Below are 20,659 nucleotides of genomic sequence, written 5' to 3'. Positions count from 1 at the left end.
AATGGCAGTAATCTAGCAGTGACTATATCATCGTTAATTTCGCATAGCATTAAGTAGTATTGCCCATGTAAATTCCTTAACATTGTGTCAAACTCAAAGCTGTTTCCACACAATGGAAAAGTATAGAGTGGTGCCTGTGGATGTCACCTTGAGGGGGATGTTTTCTGTATGGTAACTAGGGAGCATGGATAGGACATGGGGGAGGCTCTAATTACTAGAAAAGGGAGTGACTATTTAACCCCACGCTTCATTAGTACATGTTCTGAAGCTCCAAAAAGAATACATGCAGTGATGGCAGTGCATACATGTTGCTAATCAATCAGGTGTCCCAGCAGTTGGACCCTCAACTATCAAATAGTTATCCCCTATACTAATAATCTTAGATTGCACAACTCTGAATATATACAGCCATGGCCGTAAATGTTGGCAACCCTGAAATTTTTCAAGAAAATGAAGTATTTCTCACAGAAAAGGATTGCAGTAACACATGTTTGGCTATACACATGTTTATTCCCTTTGTGTGTATTGGAACTAAACTAAAAAAAAGGAGGAAAAAAAGCAAATTGGACATAATGTCACACCAAACTCCAAAAATGGGTAGGACAAAATTATTGGCACCCTTTCAAAATTGTGGAAAAATATTGTTTCAAGCATGTGATGCTCCTTTAAACTAACCTGGGGAAAGCGACAGGTGTGGGCAATATAAAAAGAAGTTCACTTAGTCTTTGCATTGTGTGTCTGTGTGCCACACTAAGCATGGACAACAGAATGAGAAGAGAACTGTCTGAGGACTTGAGAACCAACATTGTGGAAAAATATCAACAATCTCAAGTCCATCTCCAGAGATCTAGAATTTGCTTTTGTCCACAGTGCAAAACATTATCAAGAAGTTTGCAACCCATGGCACTGTAGCTAATCTCCCTGGGCGTGGACGGAAGAGAAAAATTAATGAAAGGTGTCAACGCAGGATGGTCCGGATGGTGGATAAGCAGCCCCAAACAAGTTCCAAAGATATTCAAGCTGTCCTGTAAACGCAGGGAGCATCAGTGTCAGCGCGAACTATCCGTCGACATTTCATTGAAATGAAACGCTATGGCAGGAGACCCAGGAGGACCCCATTGCTGACACAGACATAAAAAAGCAAGACTACATTTTGCCAAAATGAACTTGAGTAAGCCAAAATCCGTGTGGGAAAATGTCTTGTGGACAGATGAGACGAAGATAGAGACTTTTAGTAAAGCACTCTATTGTAAATCATTCTATTGTTTACCGAAAACGGAATGAGGCCTACAAAGAGAAGAACACAGTATCTACAGTGAAAAGGGAGGTTCAATGATGTTTTGGGGTTGTTTTGCTACCTCTGGCACTGGGTGCCTTGAATGTGTGCAAGACATCATAAAATCTGAAGATTACTAACCGATTTTGAGTCACACTGTACTGCCCATTGTCAGAAAGCTGGGTTTGCGTCCGAGACCTTGGGTCTTCCAGCAGGACAATGACCCCAAACATATGTAAAAAAGCACCCAGGAATGGATGGCAAAAAAGCGCTGGAGAGTTCTGAAGTGGCCAGCAATGAGTCCAGATCTAAATCCCATTGAACACCTGTGGAGAGATCTTAAAATTGCTGTTGGGAAATGGCGCTCTTCCAATAAGAGAGACCTGGAGCAGTTTGCAAAGAAAGAGTGGTCCAACATTCCGGCTGAGAGGTGTTAGAAGCTTATTGATGGGGGCGTGGCTTGGCACGCTAGGGATGAGCAGCGTGGTAGTAGAGTTCCTGCAGGACCAACAGTTTAGTGGCACTATTAAGGCTATGGGAGGAAGGCAAAGCAGCAAGAACCACAAACCTTCCCTGCCAGCATCCAGTGACCCACCTGGAGGCAACACGGCAATACTTTAAAGCACCCCCGAAACCCATACAGGTGGTGCGGCCTCCTCAACTCGCAGCCACCATTACAGCAAGTACCTGCTTCCTCTCTTCTGGTGACTGCGGTCTCCTCATCACCGCAATGACTGCAGGGCCGCCGACAGCTCCTGCCTCTGCAACGGCACTGGACTGCCAGGCTATCAGCCCTGGCTTCCCTGTGCTCCGACAGCAGGACCCACGCCGCTTAGAAGCTCTGGAGGACTTGCACTCCCCTCACGCTGCAGTTCACAGGTATGGCGCCATTACACAGAGCACGGCATCATTACCCGGGAGTGGAGGCCCCTCTGATACCCAGGGGACAGTGTGGAATTGCCCTCCTCTCCTACCACACTAGCTGCACCCCCATGGCATTTTACTCTTCCACCTAAAAAGGGAGATATGAATCAACCTTTTCATGCTGTAGGAGACCCCTTGCAACCCTCCAACCAGCCATTCTCTCCTAACATGTCCACTGGAGTAAATGCTCATGCCTCTCCACATGCTAACCCTATACAGTCCCCCAGAGTACTCTCCTAAACTACAGCAGTGACGACGCCACCTGCAGAAAAGAGACCTAGAGACCCCTTTGATGTTGCTCACCTCCTAGCCCCCCTTGCTCAGAATGTGACAGATTGGTGAGCTGAAATGGACTCCAATTCTAATGACTGCTCCCATGACTCTGCTGCTGACTGCAATACTCCGGATTACTGGAGCGCCAGTCCTCCTGTCTGCCCCGCCATTACCTCAATCCTGACCGCCCCTATGATCAATCCCGCTCACCTCTAGGTACTGAATTGCCAACACCAGAAGCAGCCACTAACACTCTAAAATGCTTTCCAGAGCTCCAGGCACTTCTGGCACTGCTGCCGACCAAAGCTGAAATGCAAAACCTTGCCTCAGATCTTAAGACTGCCTGAAGACTAGATCTCAAACCAGTTAAGGAAGAAGTGTCGAAACTTACAGACAGAGTCCTTGATCCCCCATGTCCACCTACCTGAATCGGACGGACTGTCCCTACCTACAACGTGGCCGAGAGCGAGACCTCCTAATCACCAGCAGATGCTCCATGACAGATCCGACCACCTGAGCTTGACTCACCGCTTCACGCGCCAGGAACGCAAGACCTGATTCCACAGAATGCTTATTATGCCTTTATCTCTTATACGCGTTCTTTTTTTTGCCCTGAAGCTGATGAAGTGCTCTTATCTCACTATCGCTTCAGTTTCCGACGGTATATATGTTTGCTACCTACATAAGTGACATTAAACATATTCCAACTGTGTACCTGTTGCTCCCTAGCCCTGTTACTTGTATTTACATGATGTCTGTTATAGACATCCACTACTCTTATGGTCCTGATCCCATGCCCCGACCATACTCAACTTGACATATGTTGTTAGTTTTGCCTCCCGCTAAAGGTTTAGTTCTTCGAGACTGTTTTAGCTCTCGACTACTTTGTGATCCCATATATTTAGGTGATCCCTTCTCCGCTAGGTTTCCTTGGCCAAATCTTCCAAGAGGGGATCCTTACACCCAGACTCATACAATGACCCTGTTACTGTACGATACCAGTTTGTACCTTTACAATTTATTTAACCTTAGTTCCACCCGCATTGGCCCTAACTCCTGGCGTGACTTCCATGTTGACCCCCACTAGTGTACTGATTGGGCTGGTCCCAATCCTATTCTTGGCCTCTATGGCCACCCCTTGTATCCATTTCCTTATGGCTACTTCTGAACTGCTCTTTCCTCCTTTTGCTAACTATCTCCCTTCCCTCCCCTTTCTCTAGGATCTTGCAGTACTTCCTCACCCCGCAATGCAGACTGGGCGCTCTGGACCTCTACGGCACGGTGGGTAAGCTGACTTCATCAACCCACATCTACAGTGGGGATCAAAAGTTTGGGCACCCCAGGTAAAAATTTGTATTAATGTGCATAAAGAAGCAAAGGAAAGATGGAAAAATCTCCAAAAGGCATCAAATTACAGATTAGACATTCTTATAATATGTCAACAAAAGTTACGGAAGATTTTTATTTCCATCGTTTACACTTTCAAAACAACAGAAAACAAAAAAATGGCGTCTGCAAAAGTTTGGGCACCCTGCAGAGTTAATATCTCGTAATGCCCCCTTTGGCAAGTACCACAGCTTGTAAACACTTTTTGTAACCAGAGTCTTTCAATTCTTGTTTGAGGTATCTTTGCCCATTCTTCCTTACAAAAGTGTTCCAGTTCTTTGAGATTTCTGGGCTGTCTGTCACGCACTGCTCTTTTAACTCCTTGGGGACGGAGGGCGTATGCATACACCCTCGCGTCCCGTCACTTAAGGACGGAGGGCGTATCCATACGCCCTCCGTATTTCCGATCACTGCCGCTCGCCGGGCGGTGATCGGACTGGGATGCCTGATGATATCTATCAGCAGGCATCCCGTGGCAATGCCTAGGGGGGTCCTGAGACCCCCCACATGTCGGCGATCGCAGCAAATCGCAGGTCAATTCAGACCTGCGATTTGCCGAGATCCAGGCAAATCGGGTCACTGGTGACCTGATTTCCCGGAAAAGAAGCGTGATCGGAGCTGTCAGAGACAGCTCCGACCAGCCTAAAGGATAGGAGCGAGGTGGCAGTTTTGCCACCCCCTCCTATCCCCTGCAATTGGTCGGTCAGGCTGACCACCAATGGCAGGAGGGGGGCGGGGGGTTAGAGTTAATTTACCCCCGCTCTGCCCACCGATCGAAGTCGGTACAGAGCGGGGGGAACACGGGCGGCGAGGGGGGGAAACATGGCCCGGCTTACCCGGACCTGCGGCAGCGGAGGCATCCCGGAGCATCGGCGTCATCATCTGAGCGGCGGCCGGAAAGTGCGTCGGAGAAGGCTGCAGTGAAGATCGTGATAAGTGATCTTCACTGTGGCCTTCTAAAAGCTGCAAAACTACAACTCCCAGCATGCCCACACAGCCAAAGGCTGTCTGGCATGCTGGGAGTGGTAGTTTTGCAACATCTGGAGGGTCACAGTTTGGAGACCACTGTGTAGTGGTCTCTAAACTGTGGTCCTCCAGATGTTGCAAAACTACAACTTTCAGCATGCACTGACTGTCTGGGCATGCTGGGAGTTGTAGTTTTGCAACATCTGAAGTGGCACAGTTTGGAGACCACTGTGTAGTGGTCTCCAAACTGTAGCTCTCCAGATGTTGCAAAACTACAACTCCCAGCATGGCCAGACAGTCAGGAATGCTGGGCATGTAGTTCTGCAATATCTGGCCCTTCAGATGTTGCAGAACTACAACTCCCAGCATGCCTGGACAGTCTAGGCATGCTTGGAGTTGTAGTTTTGCAACATCTGGGGGGGCTACAGTTTGGAGGCCACTACTTAGCGGTCTCCAAACTGTTCTTCCCAAGTTGTTGCATAACTACAACTCCTAGCATGCCCAGACTGTCCAGGCATGCTGGATATTGTAGTTCTGCAACATCTGAAGGGCCAGATATTGCAGAACTACACGCCCAGCATCCCTGACTGTCTGGCCGTGCTGGGAATTGTAGTTTTGCAACAGCTGTAGGCACACTAGAGTCTGTTTCCTAACTCAGTGATTCCAACCCGTGTGCCTCCAGCTGTTGCAAAACTACAACTCCCAGAGTGATCTGACAGACCGCACATGCTGGGAGTTGTAGTCTTGCAACAGCTGGAGGCACGTGGGTTGGAATCACTGAGCTAGAGTCTGTTTTCTAACTCAGTGGTTCCCCACCAGTGTGCCTACAGCTGTTGTAAAACTACAACTCCCAGCATGTACGGTCTGTCAGTGCATTCTGGGAGTCGTCATTTTGCCACAGCTGAAGGTTTGGGGCGCCCCCCCCCCCCCCCCATGTGAATGTACAGGGTACATTCACACGGGCGGGTTTACAGTGGGTTTCCTTCAAGGAAACTTACTGTGAACCCCTGCCTGTGTGAATGTACCCTAAGAACACTACACTACACTAACAAATAATAAAAAGTTGAACACTACACATACACCCCCTTACACGTCGCCCCCCCTCCCCCCCAATAAAAATGAAAAACGTCTCATACAGCAGTGTTTCCTAAACGGCGCCTCCAGCTGTTGCAAAACCACAACTCCCAGTGTTGCCGGACAGCCACAGACTGTCCTGGGAGGCTGGGAGGCTTGCAACAGCTGGAGGCACCCTGTGGGAGACACTGCTGTAGGGTTTTGGAGGAGTACCCCATCCTTGTAACCGGGTCCACCCCTATTGCAAATTCCTCAAATGCGCATGGCGCTCTCTCACTTCAGAGCCCTGTCATATTTCAAGGCAACAGTTTAGGGCCACATATGGGGTATCTCCGTACTCGGGAGAAATTGCGTAACAAATTTTGGGGGGATTTTTCTCCCATTACCCTTTGTAGAAATGGTAAATTTTGGAAAAAAAACTGCACTTTAGTGAAAAATTTTTCTTTTCATTTACACATCCGAATTTAACGAAAAGTCGTCAAACACCTGTGGGGTGTTAAGGCTCACCGGACCCCTTGTTAAGTGCCTTGAAGGGTGTAGTTTCTAAAATAGTATGCCATGGCATTTTTTTTTTTTGCTGTTCTGGCACCATAGGGGCTTCCTAAATGTGACATGCCCCCAAAAACCATTTCAGCAAAATTCACTCTTCAAAATCCTGTTGTCGCTCCTTCCCTTCTGAGCCCTCTACTGCGCCCGCCGAACACTTGACATACACATATGAGGTATTTCCTTACTCGAGAGAAATTGGGTTACAAATTTTGGGGGGCTTTTTCTCCTATTACCCCTTGTAGAACATGTGAGTGTAAAAAATGAAGATTTTGAATTTTCTCCTTCACTTTGCTGCTATTCCTGTGAAACACCTAAAGGGTTAACAAACTTTTTGAATGTCATTTTGAATACTTTTAGGGGTGCAGTTTTTATAATGGGGGTAATTTATGGGGTATTTCTAATATGAAGGCCCTTGAAATCCACTTCAAAACTGAACTGGTCCCTGAAAAATCTGAACTTTGAAGCCCTCTGATGTCTTCCAAAAGTAAAAACATGTCAACTTTATGATGCAAACATAGTAGACATATTTTATTAGTGAATCAGTATATAATTTATTTGGAATGTCTGTTTTCCTTACAAGCAGAGAGCTACAAAATTAGATGCTAAATTTTCTATTTTTTCATCAAATTTTGGAACTTTTCACCAAGAAATGAAGCAAGTATCGACAAAAATTTACCACTAACATAAAGTAGAATATGTCACGAAAAAAGAATCTCTGAATCAGAATGAAAATTAAAAGCACCCCAGAGTTATTAATGCTTAAAGTGACAGTGGTCAGAATTGCAAAAAATGCTCCCGTCCTTAGGGTTATAATGGGCTCCGTCCCCAAGGAGTTAAGGTCTATCCATAGATTTTCAATTAGGTTGAGGTCCCCTTCTTCTCCAAACATACCTTTGCTCATTCCGGCCAAAAAGTTCAATTTAGACCTCATCGGTCCACAGAACTTGTTTCCAAAATGCATCAGGCTTGTCTATATGTTCATTTGCAAAGTTCAAACGCTGATTTTTGTGGTGAGGATGTAGAAGAGGTTTTCTTCTGATGACTCTTCTATGAAGACCATATTTGTACAATTATGTCTTTATAGTGGAATAGTGTACCACAACTCCAGTGTCTGCCAGATCTTTATGGAGGGATTGTGCAGTCAAAAGTGGGTTTTGAATTGTTTTTCTCACAATCCTGCGAGCTGTTCTGTCTGATATTTTCTTGGTCTTCCAGATCTTGCTTTATCTTCCACTGTTCCTGATGACTGCCATTTCTTAATTACATTCCGAACAGAGGATATTGACATCGGAAAAAGTTTTGCTATCTTCTTATAGCCTTCTCCAGATTTGTGAGCGTCAACTATTTTCAGTTTCAGATTTCTAGACAACTGCTTAGGAGCACCCATGGTGATGATTATTGGGGCAAGGTCAGATGAGTCTGGGCATTTAAAACCTTTGAGATTGACATCACCTGATCTTCCCAGATGATGATTGAGAACAATTCATGACACTGGCAGGTCTCAGCTTTGCAAAGGGGGCAGTGCATGCTATAAATTCTGCAGGGTGCCCAAACTTTTGCAGACGCCATTTTTTTTCTGTTATTTTGAAAGTGTAAATGATGGAAATAAAATCTAACTTTTGTTGACATATTCTAAGAATTTCTAATCTGTAATTTGATGCCTTTTGAAGATGTTTCCATCTTTCCTTGGCTTCTTTATGCACATTAATACAAATTTTTACCTGGGGTGCCCACACTTTTGATCCCCACTGTAGCTCCCATAGGGGGCTATAACACTGCACACACTGATCTTTTACCCTGTTCCCTGCAAAGCCATAGCTTTGCATGGATCAGCGTAATAGGGGCTCGATTGCTCAAGCCTGTAGCTCAGGCTTGGAGCAATCAAACGCCGATCGGACTCGACGGAGCAAGGTAAGGGGGCCTCTGCTCACGTCCTAACTGATTGGGACATCGGGATTTCATCGCGATAGTCCCGATCAGCCTGAGTTGCCGAGAAAACTTTCGTTTTCGACGCAGCGATCAACTTTGATCGCCGCGTCTGAAGGGTTAATAGCGCACGGCACAACAATCTGTGCCGTGCGCTATTAGCCCAGGGTCCCAGCTATCAATAGCAGCCAGGACTGACCCGGTGTCATGCGGGGTCACAGCGTGCCCCCGTTTTAAACACCGGGACCGGGTGTGGGGCGTACAGGTATGCCCTGCGTCCTTAAGAGGTTAATTAACTCTGACACTAAATTATTTGCCAAACTAATAGCCAATAGACTGTCAGCACATATGCCTTTCCTGATCCACCCAGACCAAGCCGGCTTCATAAGAGGTAGAGAGGCAAGAGATAATACTCTCCGCACATTCTCAGTAGTACACTAAGCCAACAAGCATAACTCCCCACTGTTTCTCCTCTCCCTTGATGCCGAAAAGGCTTTTGACAGGGTGGATTGGGACTTCATGTCTGCCACTTTATCCCAAATTGATATTGGCAGTAAAATGCTATTGCGCATACTGGCCCAATACTCCCAACCACAAGCTCAAATCAGGATCAATGGTCATCTTTCTAAGCCTTTTAATATCTGTAATCGCACACGCAAAGGCTGGCCCCACTCTCCCCTTCTTTACATGCTCTGTATGGAATACCTCTTAGCTGACATCTGCCAGAATCCAGACATTAGGGGCCTCACCGTGGTGTTGTGCCATTACAAATGTTTGGCATTCGCAGACGATCTCTTATCATATCTATCTTCCCCTATCACTTCCCTCCCATCCCTTCTGTCCATGATATGACACTTTTCACAATTCAGTAACTATAGACTGAACCACACCAAATGTGAAGCGCTGAATCTAACCCTGCCAACATCTACAATACAAAACCTTCAAACTGCATACCCCTTTAGATGGCTCACCACCTCTTTTCAAAATTTGGGGACTCACGTACTGGCCAAGCTATCAGACACATACAAACTCAATCCCCCCTCCCCCCCCTTTAACTCCCTGAGGAAGGATCTGACTAGATGGGATGATAATGAATTTTCCTGGTTGGGCAGAGTAAACATCATGAAGATGAATGCGCTCCCCCGACTTCTTTACCTATTCTCCTGCATACCTATCCATCTTCCCTGAACCTTCTTCAGGGAACCTTCCTTGCTCCAATCAGACTGTCTGGGCCCGAAAGCATCCTAGATTGGCCAAACATGTCCTTATACAAAAGAAGAGTGATGGTGGCCTGGCCCTACCGGACTTTCTCTCCTAATACTTGGCGACTGTATTGACTAGCGTTCTGGATTGTTGCCACCATCGTTCTGATAAACAATGGGTGACACTGGAAGGTCTGACAGTGATCTGATGGCACTTTTATGGCTCCCTCAATTCAAAGCATCTCCTACCCACGTTTTGACTCTTCCTTCAGTGCTCTATTCAATACATTGCGCACGTAAACTATACTTGTCCAAACTTGCATTATTTCCAAATGATGGCCCCCTGACCCCACTCTTTGACAATCCCACTTTCTCCCCGACCCTTTCTAGATGTCACTTTCTGGCCTATCTATTTAAGGAGGATATATAGAACGCAGTATATGTAATAGGTTATGCGTCTCAACCAGGTAACAAAATATTTCACCTCAACATCAAAGATCAGATAAATGTAAATAGGAACAGCTATGGAGTGTTCTAACAAAAAGGTGGGTCTAATACATAACTTTTAATTGGTCTGCATTAAAATTCACCAATATAACAGTGCCTGTGAATACCAACACCAAAAAATCTATCTATCTATTTAAGGCCAAGGTATCATGTTACTCACACTCCTTGACCAGACATCTATAAAATCTCTCGCAGACATCCTCCCAGGAACAACCCCCTCCCCCATTCAATACTTCCACTACACACAATTGAAACACTATTACCAGACCATGAAGGATGAATTACACTTCCATCGCCCACTGACTAAGTTTGAACGACTGTGTGTGTCCACCCACCCTGTGCCTCGTACGGTCAGCTTTCTATATGCCCTCCTCATAGAGGAGACATCAGTGCTACCTCTTCCCTTCAAAGCGGGCTGGGAAAGAGATCAAAGTCACTCAATCCCTGATGATGACTGGCGCTCAGATATTACAAATTGTAACAAATCCTCTCTATCCTGCAAGGCACTGGAGACCAATTACAAAATATTAACAAGGTGGTATAAGGTCCCCTCCCTACTACCGATATTCTACCAGCGGGTATCTGATGAGTGTTGGTGATGCTCCTTAGCTAAAGGAACCATGCTACATACCTTGTTAACTTGCCCCTCTCTAATCTAATTTCTGGGCAAAGATGCTAAATGTGATAACCCATGTCACTTCTGTGCACCTTGACCCTACTCCGAAAATGTTCCTCCTTTCCATACTCCTCCCCCCCTCTCCGTACCTAAAATCACTTCCAGACTGATCGCCTTGCTACTACTAGCGGCAAGGACGGTTGTACCAAGACTGTGGAAATCAACTGCCCCACCTACCATATCGTCCTGGCTTTAAGAAGTGTCTCATATCCACAGAATGGAAGAACTCACGGCCGTCACACGCAATCAATTATCACGCTATATATCCTGACTTGGCACCCTGACTTGGTCTTTAGTTTGTCCCATTCGCAAGGTAACTTTGTCATACCTTTCGGGATCCTATACCTATCTTTCTCTTTCTACCCCCCCCCCTTTTTCTTTTTCCCTTCTCTAGCCTCCTCTTCCACCTTACCTCATTTCTATACTCCCTTTACTCTATTTCTTCTTTCCCATGTTCTTGCTTCCCCCTTTACCTTCTTCTTGCTGCTTTATTCCGTAATACTGGATGTTGCGTGTTTATTATTAACAGAGCCTTCTGATATTGTTTCCAGGATCATTACTGTGCTGCCTCCTTACTTAGTCTTTCCTGCTAGGAATCACACAAGACATAATGTGACTTTGTTGTTCTCTCATAGAAATGACATGTGTAACTACCTGTTTTTTTGACTTGTTATGTACTACCTTGTTGGTTTATTTGAAATTATATAATAAACTCTGAATTTGGGAAGAAGCTTATTGATGGTTATAGGAAGCCACTGATTTCAGTTATTTTTTCCAAAGGGTGTGCAACCAAATATTAAGTCCAGGGTGCCAACAATTTTGTCCAGCCCATTTTTGGAGTTTGGTGTGACATTATGCCCAATTTGCTTTTTTCCTCCCTTTTTTTTCTTTAGTTCCTTATACACAAACAAAGGGAATAAACATGTGTATAGCAAATCATGTGTTACTGCAATCCTTTTCTGTGAGAAATACTTCATTTTCTAGAAAAATGTCAGGGGTGCCAACATTTATGGCCATGACTATGTATGTGTGTATATATATATATATATATATATATATATATATACACATACATACACACAAATAGCTATGTATGCTATAAACTTGAGGGTCCCTTGAATGCTTGTTGAAATGTGTTCTAAAACAATACAAATGTAAATAATACAGTAAGTTACCAACACTATTGACATGCTAACAGTTTTACATTAACCCCTTAAGGACACAGCCCATTTTCACCTCTAGGACGCAGCCCTTTTTTGCACATCTGACCACTGTCACTTTAAACATTAATAAGTCTGGAATGCTTTTACTTATCAATCTGATTCAGAGATTGTTTTTTCGTGACATATTCTACTTTAACATAGTGATACATTTTTGTGGTAACTTGCATCCTTTCTTGGTGAAAAATCCCAAAATTTGATGAAAAAAATGAAAATTTTGCATTTTTCTAACTTTGAAGCTCTCTGTTTGTAAGGAAAATGGATATTCCAAATATTTTTTTTTTTGGATTCACATATACAATATGTCTACTTTATATTTTCATCATAAAATTTATGAGTTTTTACTTTTGGAAGACACCAGAGGGCTTCAAAGTTCAGAAGCAATTTTACAATTTTTCACAAAATTTTCAAACTCGCTATTTTTCATGGACCAGTTCAGGTTTGAAGTGGATTTGAAGGGTCTTCATATTAGAAATACCCCATAAAAGACCCCATTATCAAAACTACACCCCCCAAAGTATTCAAAATGACATTCAGTAAGTGTTTTAACCCTTTAGGTGTTTCACAGGAAAAGCAGCAAAGTGAAGGAGAAAATTCAAAATCTTCATTTTTTACACTTGCATGTTCTTGTAGACCCAATTTTTGAATTTTTACAAGGGGTAAAAGGATAACATTTATACTTGAATTTGTAGCCCAATTTCTCTCGAGTAAGCACATACCTCATATGTCTATGTAAATTGTTCGGTGGGCGCAGTAGAGGGCTCAGAAGCGAAGGAGCGACAAGGGGATTTTGGAGAGTACGTTTTTCTGAAATGGTTTTTTGGGGGCATGTTGCATTTAGGAAGCCCCTATGGTGCCAAAACAGCAAAAAAAAAAAAAACATGGCATACCATTTTGGAAACTAGACCCCTTGAGGAACGTAACAAGGAATTAAGTGAGCCTTAATACCCCACAGGTGTTTCATGACTTTTGCATATGTAAAAAAAAAAAAAAAAATTTTCACTAAAATGTGTGTTTCCCCCCAAATTTCACATTTTTGCAAGGGTTAATAGCAGAAAATACCCCCCAAAATTTGTAACCCCATCTCTTCTGAGTATGGAGGTACCCCATAAGTTGACCTGAAGTGCATTACGGGCGAACTACAATGCTCAGAAGAGAAGGAGTCATATTTGGCTTTTTGAGAGCAAATTTTGCTCGGGGGGCATGTCGCATTTAGGAAGCCCCTATGGTGCCAGGACAGAAAAAAAAAACGACATGGCATACCATTTTGGAAACTAGACCCCTTGAGGAACGTAACAAGGGATAAAGTGAACCTTAATACCCCACAGGTGTTTCACGACTTTTGCATATGTAAAAAAAAAAATTAGTTTTTTACCAAAAATGCTTGGTTTAGCAAAAATTTTACATTTTTAAAAAAGGTAATAGCAGAAAATACCCCCCAAAATTTGAAGCCCAATTTCTCCCGATTCAGAAAACACCCAATATGGGGATGAAAAGTGCTCTGCTGGCGCACTACAGGTCTCAGAAGAGAAGGAGTCACATTTGGCTTTTTGGAAGCAAATTTTGCTCTGGGGGCATGCCGCATTTAGGAAGCACCTATGGTGCCAGGACAGAAAAAAAAAACCACATAGCATACCATTTTGGAAACTAGACCCCTTGGGGAACGTAATAAGGGGTAAAGTGAACCTTAATACCCCACAGGTGTTTCACGACTTTTGCATATGTAAAAAAAAAAAATTTTTTTACACTAAAATGCTTGTTTTCCCCCAAATTTTACATTTTTACAAGGGATAATAGCAGAAAATACCCCCCAAAATTTGTAACCCCATCTCTTCTGAGTATGGAAATACCCAATAAGTGGACGTGAAGTGCACTGGGGGCGAACTATAATGCTCAGAAGAGAAGGAGCATCATTGAGCTTTTGGAGAGAGAATTTGGCCATGTGCATTTCCAAAGCCCCCCCGTGGTGCCAGAACGGTGGACCCCCCCACATGTGACCCCATTTTTAAAACTACACCCCTCACGGAAGGTAATAAGGGGTGCAGGGAGAATTTACACCCCACTGGCATTTGACGGATCTTTGGAACAGTGGGCTGTGCAAATTAAAAATTTTATTTTTCATTTTCACAGACCCCTGTTTCAAAGATCTGTCAGACACCTGTGGGGTGTAAATGCTCACTGTACCCCTTGTTACATTCCGTGAGGGGTGTAGTTTCCAAAATGGGGTCACATGTGGGTATTTATTGTTTTACACTTATGTCAGAACCGCTGTAAAATCAGCCACCCCTGTGCAAATCACCAATTTAGACCTCAAATTTACATGGTGCACTCTCCATTCTGAGCCTTGTTGTGCGCCCCCAGAACACTTTGTGCCCACATATGGGGTATCTCCGTCCTCAGGAGAAATTGCGTTACAAATTTTGGAGGCTTTTTTTCTTTTACCGCTTGTGAAATTTTCAAGTATGGGGCAACACCAGTATGTTAGTGTACAAAAATGTTTTTTTTTTTACACTAACATGCTGGTGTAGACCCCAACTTTACCTTTTCATAAGGGGTAAAAGGAGAAAAAGCCCCCCAAAATTTGTTAGGCAATTTCTCCCGAGTACGGAAATACCCCATATGTGGCCCTAAACTGTTGCCTTGAAATACGCCAGGGCTCCGAAGTGAGAGAGCGCCATGTGCATTTGAGGCCTAAATTAGGGATTTGCATAGGGGTGGACATAGGGGTATTCTACACCAGTGATTCTCAAACAGGGTGCCTCCAGCTGTTGCTAAACTCCCAGCATGCTTGGACAGTCAATGGCTGTCCGGAAATGCTGGGAGTTTTTGTTTTGCAACAGCTGGAGGCTCCGTTTTGGAAACACTGCTGTAGGATACGTTTTTCATTTTTATTGGGGGGGAAGGGGTGGTGGTGGGGGGGGCAGTGTACGTGTGTATATGTAGTGTTTTACTCTTTATTTTATGTTAGTGTAGTGTAGTGTTTTTAGGTTACATTCACACTGACGGCGGATTACACTGAGTCTCCCGCTAGGAGTTTGAGCTGCGGCTGCAGCTCAAACTTGAAGCAGGGAACTCACTGTAATCCGTCGCCAGTGTGAATGTAACCTGTACATTCACATGGGGGGGGAAACTACAACTCCCAGCATGCACTGACAGAACGTGCATGATGGGAGTTGTAGTTTTGCAACAGCTGGAGGCACACTGGTTGGAAAATACTGAGTTAGGTAATAGAACCTATTACCTAACTCGGTATTTCCCAACCAGTGTGCCTCCAGCTGTTGCAGAACTACAACTCTCAGCATGTACTGATTGCCAAAGGGAATGCTGGGAGATGTAGTTATGCAACAAATGGAGGCACGCAAGTACAACTCCCAGCATGCCGAGACAGCCATTTGCTGTTCCTGAATGCTGGGAGTTGTAGTTTTGCAAGATTTAGAGGGGTTCAGACTGGAGATCACTGACAGTGGTCTCTAAACTGTGGCCCTCCAGATGTTGCAAAACTACAAATCTCAGCATGCTAAGACAGCAAACTGCTGTCTTGGCATGCTGGGAGTTGTAGTTTTGTAATATCTGGAGGGCTACAGTTTAGAGACCACTGTCAGTGATCTCCAGCCTGAACCCCTCTAAATCTTGCAAAACTACAACTCCCAGCATGCCAACACAGCAAACAGCTGACCACACACATGCCACACACAGCAACAGAGACCACTCTCTAAACTGTGGCCCTGCAGATGTTGCTAGGCAACAGACTCTGGACACGCGGCGTCATACTTACCTCCACCGCCGCCGTAATCACAGCCGCCGCCGCCGGGTAAGTGACCGCCGCTGCCGCCGCTATTATACGGTTCCCCCCGCTGTGTCCGGACACCGATGGGTGGGCATAACGGGGGGAACCGAACTTTAACCCCCCCGCCCCCAGTCTGCTATTGGTCGGCCGCTCCGACGATCAATAGCAGGGATAGGAGGGGTGGCAACCCTGCCACCTCACTCCTATCTCTTCTAGGGGGATCGAGGGTGTCTTGGACACCCCCGATCCCCCTTATTTTATCGCGGCGCCGCGATTGATGGGCAGGGGGAGAGCGCTCCCCCTGCAAACACCGTAGATGCCGTGATCAGAACTGATCACGGCATCTATGGGGTTAATGCTGCCGGGACCGGCGCGATCGCGGCCCTGGCAGCTGCGGTGGGACTCCGGCTGTGATTGACAGCTGAGTCCCACCAGCGATCTCCTGCGCTGCCCGCGGCAGAGCAGGAGATCGCTTGGATGTATGCATACGTCCATTTGCGGGAACGTGTAATTCGCCTGGACGTATGCATATGTCCAATAGCGAGAAGGGGTTAAATCCCATCCAAGAACAACATTTTCCCTGCAACTCAATAATATATCAGACATAATGGTATGAAGTCCAAAGATTGACATTCTGCAATTCTAAGATATGCATATAAGTATTGGCCATCTCTGGATCATCCTATATAATCCTATATCATCCTATCTGTCTACCATCCTACACGTTCTCTCCGATCTGCTAATGATCTCACACTAACATCTTCTATAATCTGAACTTCTCACTCCCGTCTCCAAGACTTCACTCGTCCTGCACCGGTTCTCTGGAATGCTATCCCTCAATCCCTCAGACTCAACAACAACATCCATAGTTTCAAATGTGGCCTATAAACACATCTCTTCAGACAGGCCTATAACATTCTCTAATTGGCCTCAACATATCCTCAACATATCCCCAACATATCCCCAACATATCCCCAACATATCCCCAACATATCCCCAACATATCCCCAACATATCCCCACACCTCTTGTTTGAATAGTTATTGTGTAATATTATGTCTGATACTTGTTTTTGTTTGTACCCCATAATTGTAAGCGCTGCAGAATCTGTAGGCGCTATATAAATAAAAAAATAAAAAAATATATATACCGTATATATATAATTTCTAATACAGTTCAAAGCTTCCTGCAAAACAGATTAACCTTCAATGCTCTTATGACAGCCATGTGATTTCCTGGTAGAGTAAAATAACTAGTACTGTACTCACACAGGCACCCACTTTGTCCTGCTTTCCCCACCACATTGCAATTTTTTAAAATTATTCTAATAAGTAAATAAGCAAACACAAGATAGACTATCCCCCAGTCTACAATAGTCATTTTAGGCATGATGAGTTAGCATACCATACTTTCATACTTCCAAATGCAACAACTTCAAGAACTGCAGAAAATAGTCAAGTATCGAGGTGCCCCTGTGGCTAGGAAATAAGTGTTAATTGGTACAATCCTTTTACTTCCTGGCTGCTGTGTTGATATGTTGCTTCAATATCTGTCAATAATTTTCCTTCTTCATAATGGCATTTATTTCATAGCTTATTATTATAATTTTTTTTTTTTAAGATTAACACACACACACTATATATATATAATTTTTTATTTTTTTTTTTGAAAGAGGGAGAGGGAAAGAAACAACTTCATATACCATTTTAATTATGTAACACTAGCCAGATCTACATTGCTGGTGTCCATTAAAAATAAATATCATTTTAGAGTTTTATTCAGTAGGCCTTGTAAGGGCAGTATAAAATGGCAGCTGTTGAGGGTAATATTTTGTTGGATTGCTCTTCGGATGCGTTTTGTGTTTCATCTCCTGTGTACACATCATGGCCAGTAAACCTCCCTCTATATAACCTTGACTGGGGATTGATGTACTTAAAAGGTAAAAGCCAAGCTGGAAAGGGATACAATAGCAGATGCTGGTTGTTTATCTCCACTGAGTAGGACTTACCAACTTATGCAGCAGCCAAAGAGCTTCAGATTCATTTGCACAAATGCGGTGTTAAGGGACTACTTTTATTAAAACTGTAATGAAAATGGCTACAAACAGCTAATTACTGTGTTGACTGCTGGAGGGAATATGTCACCATATAATTACGCTAAAGCTTCCATATATATTAGTGGAAAACCTACTTGTTACTGAAATAGAAATATGAAATTACTGTTAGATGATAAGAAGTGGATGATTAGACACTCTGCTTATTAAGAATGCAGTGTGAAGCCACAGGTCTAAAGGATACATATGGTGCCTATTCTTATGTCACATGTCTTCCTCCTTCTGCCACTGTCATTTGTTTACAGTTGTAGGCTATGTTAATGGGGGCACTGGTTTAGGCCTCTTCTGTTAGAAAGGCACTAAGACTGACTCTGTAATGGGTCACTGTATGCAACACTGAATTTGGCTCAAGACTCTTTTCTGTCTCTAATGTTGGGACTGTGGCTGGCTCTAAAAGTTATACATACACACTAAGCAGTAAAACAATAAATGTGGTAAACTGGGCAAAGTTAGGAAGCATTTCTTTCGTTACAGCTTCAGATTTTACTCATGAACAAAGCCGCTGCATCAATTGCTAAAAAAAAAAAAAAAAAACAGCACACTGTAACTTATTTTATGTTCAAATGATCACAGTGGACCTTTTACTATGGGCTATAATTCCAGAGATCTTGAGAAAACTATTTTGACAAAAAGTGTTTTCTAAAATCTTGTATGGACATTAATTGAGAGGATAGCCCCTTAAAATGTCTAATTGTGTTGGAAAGTTGAAGCAAACAAATACGTACTGGTTCAGCTAATTTGTAAGTATGTACAGATGCAATCACTGTCTAGTTTCTTTCAATATCTGGGAATTCTGAGGTGCCAGGCAGTCCATACCTCCTCGATGTACTACAGTTAGAGCAACTCACACTTTTTACTAGCATTCTGGTCAATGGTATTTTACTGCACGTGACAGTTGATCTTTATTGAATTATAACAAAACAGCTGCACAAAATTAGTAAACATAGAGGATAGGATCTCCATTGACAGGTGGAAGTCCTGTAGATATGACCAAAAATATAGGGAGATCCTTTTAGTTCTTTCTGTATCGAAGCGGTGAGGATCTATGCACAAAATAAGAATTTGACCTATTATGATGCTACTCTGCAGAGTTTTAGAGACTACTCTTGGCTGCTTCTTGTCTTTCCTGACAAGCCAGCCCCCTGATGACGTGTAAGGCTCAGCTGTACGTGCAGCTGCGCAGATGTTCAATGCGTCCCACACTGTCATATGATCTAAGCAATCTGCAGACAGCGGAGGGCCGCATTGTCCTGCTTTTGTCTCGAGCCAAACAAGATCCTGTGAAAGGCTCGAGACAACAGTCATACACAGACCGGAGAAATGCTAAATCTGGGGGACGATGAAATCACAAACAAGGGGTCAATCCGCACCACACATGGAAGGCAAATAAAGCACTTAAAGGGGTACTGCGCCCCTGGCATCTTATCCCCTATCCAAAGGATAGGGGATAAGATGTTAGATCGCCGCGGTCCCGCTGCTGGAGACCCCGGGGATCGCCGCTGCGGCACCCCGCTATCATTACTGCGCAGAGCGAGTTCGCTGAGTGCGTAATGATGGGCGATACAGGGGCCGGAGCAGCGTGATGTCATGGCTCCGCCCCTCATGACATCACGGCCCGGCCCCTTAATGCAAGTCTATGGCAGGGGGCGTGACGACCACCACGCCCCCTTCCCATAGACTTGTATTGACGGGGGTGGGCCGTGACGTCACGAGGGGCGGAGCCGTGACATAACGATGCTCTGGCCCCTGTACTGCCCATCATTACGTGCAGAGCGATCTCGCTCTGCGCAGTAATGATAGCGCGGTGCCGCAGCAGCGATCCCAGGGGTCCCCAGCAGCGGGTCCCCGGCGATCTGACATCTTATCCCCTATCCTTTGGATAGGGGATAAGATGTCTGGGGGCGGAGTACCCCTTTAAGCTATTACTTGCTATCATAGGCATGACAGTGAAAAGCTAAGAAAACCTGGATAACCTTTTTAAAAGCTTGATTTCTGAGCCAGGAAATCTCCGTAAAAAACTTTTTCCAACTGACTTCAATCAGAAATGGTGAACTGCATGGATAAGTGATATGCCATGCAGTTACACTCTAAAGCTTCCCTTGAAGTCAATGGGAGCTTCAGGCCTGAAGTTGTCAATTGTTAAAATTGAAAAGGTGATGCTCCGGATTTATGCTATAAGAAATTATTATTTTGCATCTACTGATGTAAGTCAAAATCCAGTATAGACACTAAGGTTTGGACTAGGGATCGACAGATATCGATTTTTTAGGGCCGATACCGATAATCTGTGGAGGTTAGGGCCGATAGCCGATAACTTATACCGATATTTCGGTATAAGTTATCTGCTATTTATACCCCTCCCCCCCCCCCCCCCCCGGCGACACCGCTGCAGATAATTGATTTAAAACGGGCGCTTTAAATCAATGAACTGTAGCGGCTTTTGCGGTGCCAGAGACCACTGCCACCAACTGCTTCTCTCCCCCTGCCAGTCCTATCACCGCCACCGCACCCCCCCCCCACCACACCGCCCCGGCCAGAGACCGCCGCTGCCCCATTGCCTCCCTCATTCCTGTTTTTTTAATTACCGGGGCACAGGGTCAGCAATAATTCTGGCAGCGTCCTCCTGAGCTGTCACTGTGCGCACTGACGGTGACGTCGCATTGAGGACGCCACTTGTCATTGCGCAGCGCACAGCGTAACACTGGACACTGCTGGAGCCAGAGGAAGCGTGGACCCCGTGAACAGGTAATTATAAAACCGGGAATGGGGAGGCAATGGGGC

The 20,659-nt window shown here is 44.6% G+C and overlaps 1 protein-coding gene across 5 annotated transcripts in view; it reads right to left on the bottom strand.

The window, feature by feature from the left end:
• The window catches only part of CNTLN (centlein), a 419,445-nt gene that overhangs the window by 75,738 nt on the left and 323,048 nt on the right, over positions 1–20,659 (bottom strand). The window lies entirely within an intron of this gene.

This window comes from Hyla sarda, chromosome 1, assembly GCF_029499605.1.
Source record: "Hyla sarda isolate aHylSar1 chromosome 1, aHylSar1.hap1, whole genome shotgun sequence".
In the NCBI taxonomy this organism is placed as follows: domain Eukaryota; kingdom Metazoa; phylum Chordata; class Amphibia; order Anura; family Hylidae; genus Hyla; species Hyla sarda.
This window is presented reverse-complemented; position numbering and strand designations above follow the sequence as displayed.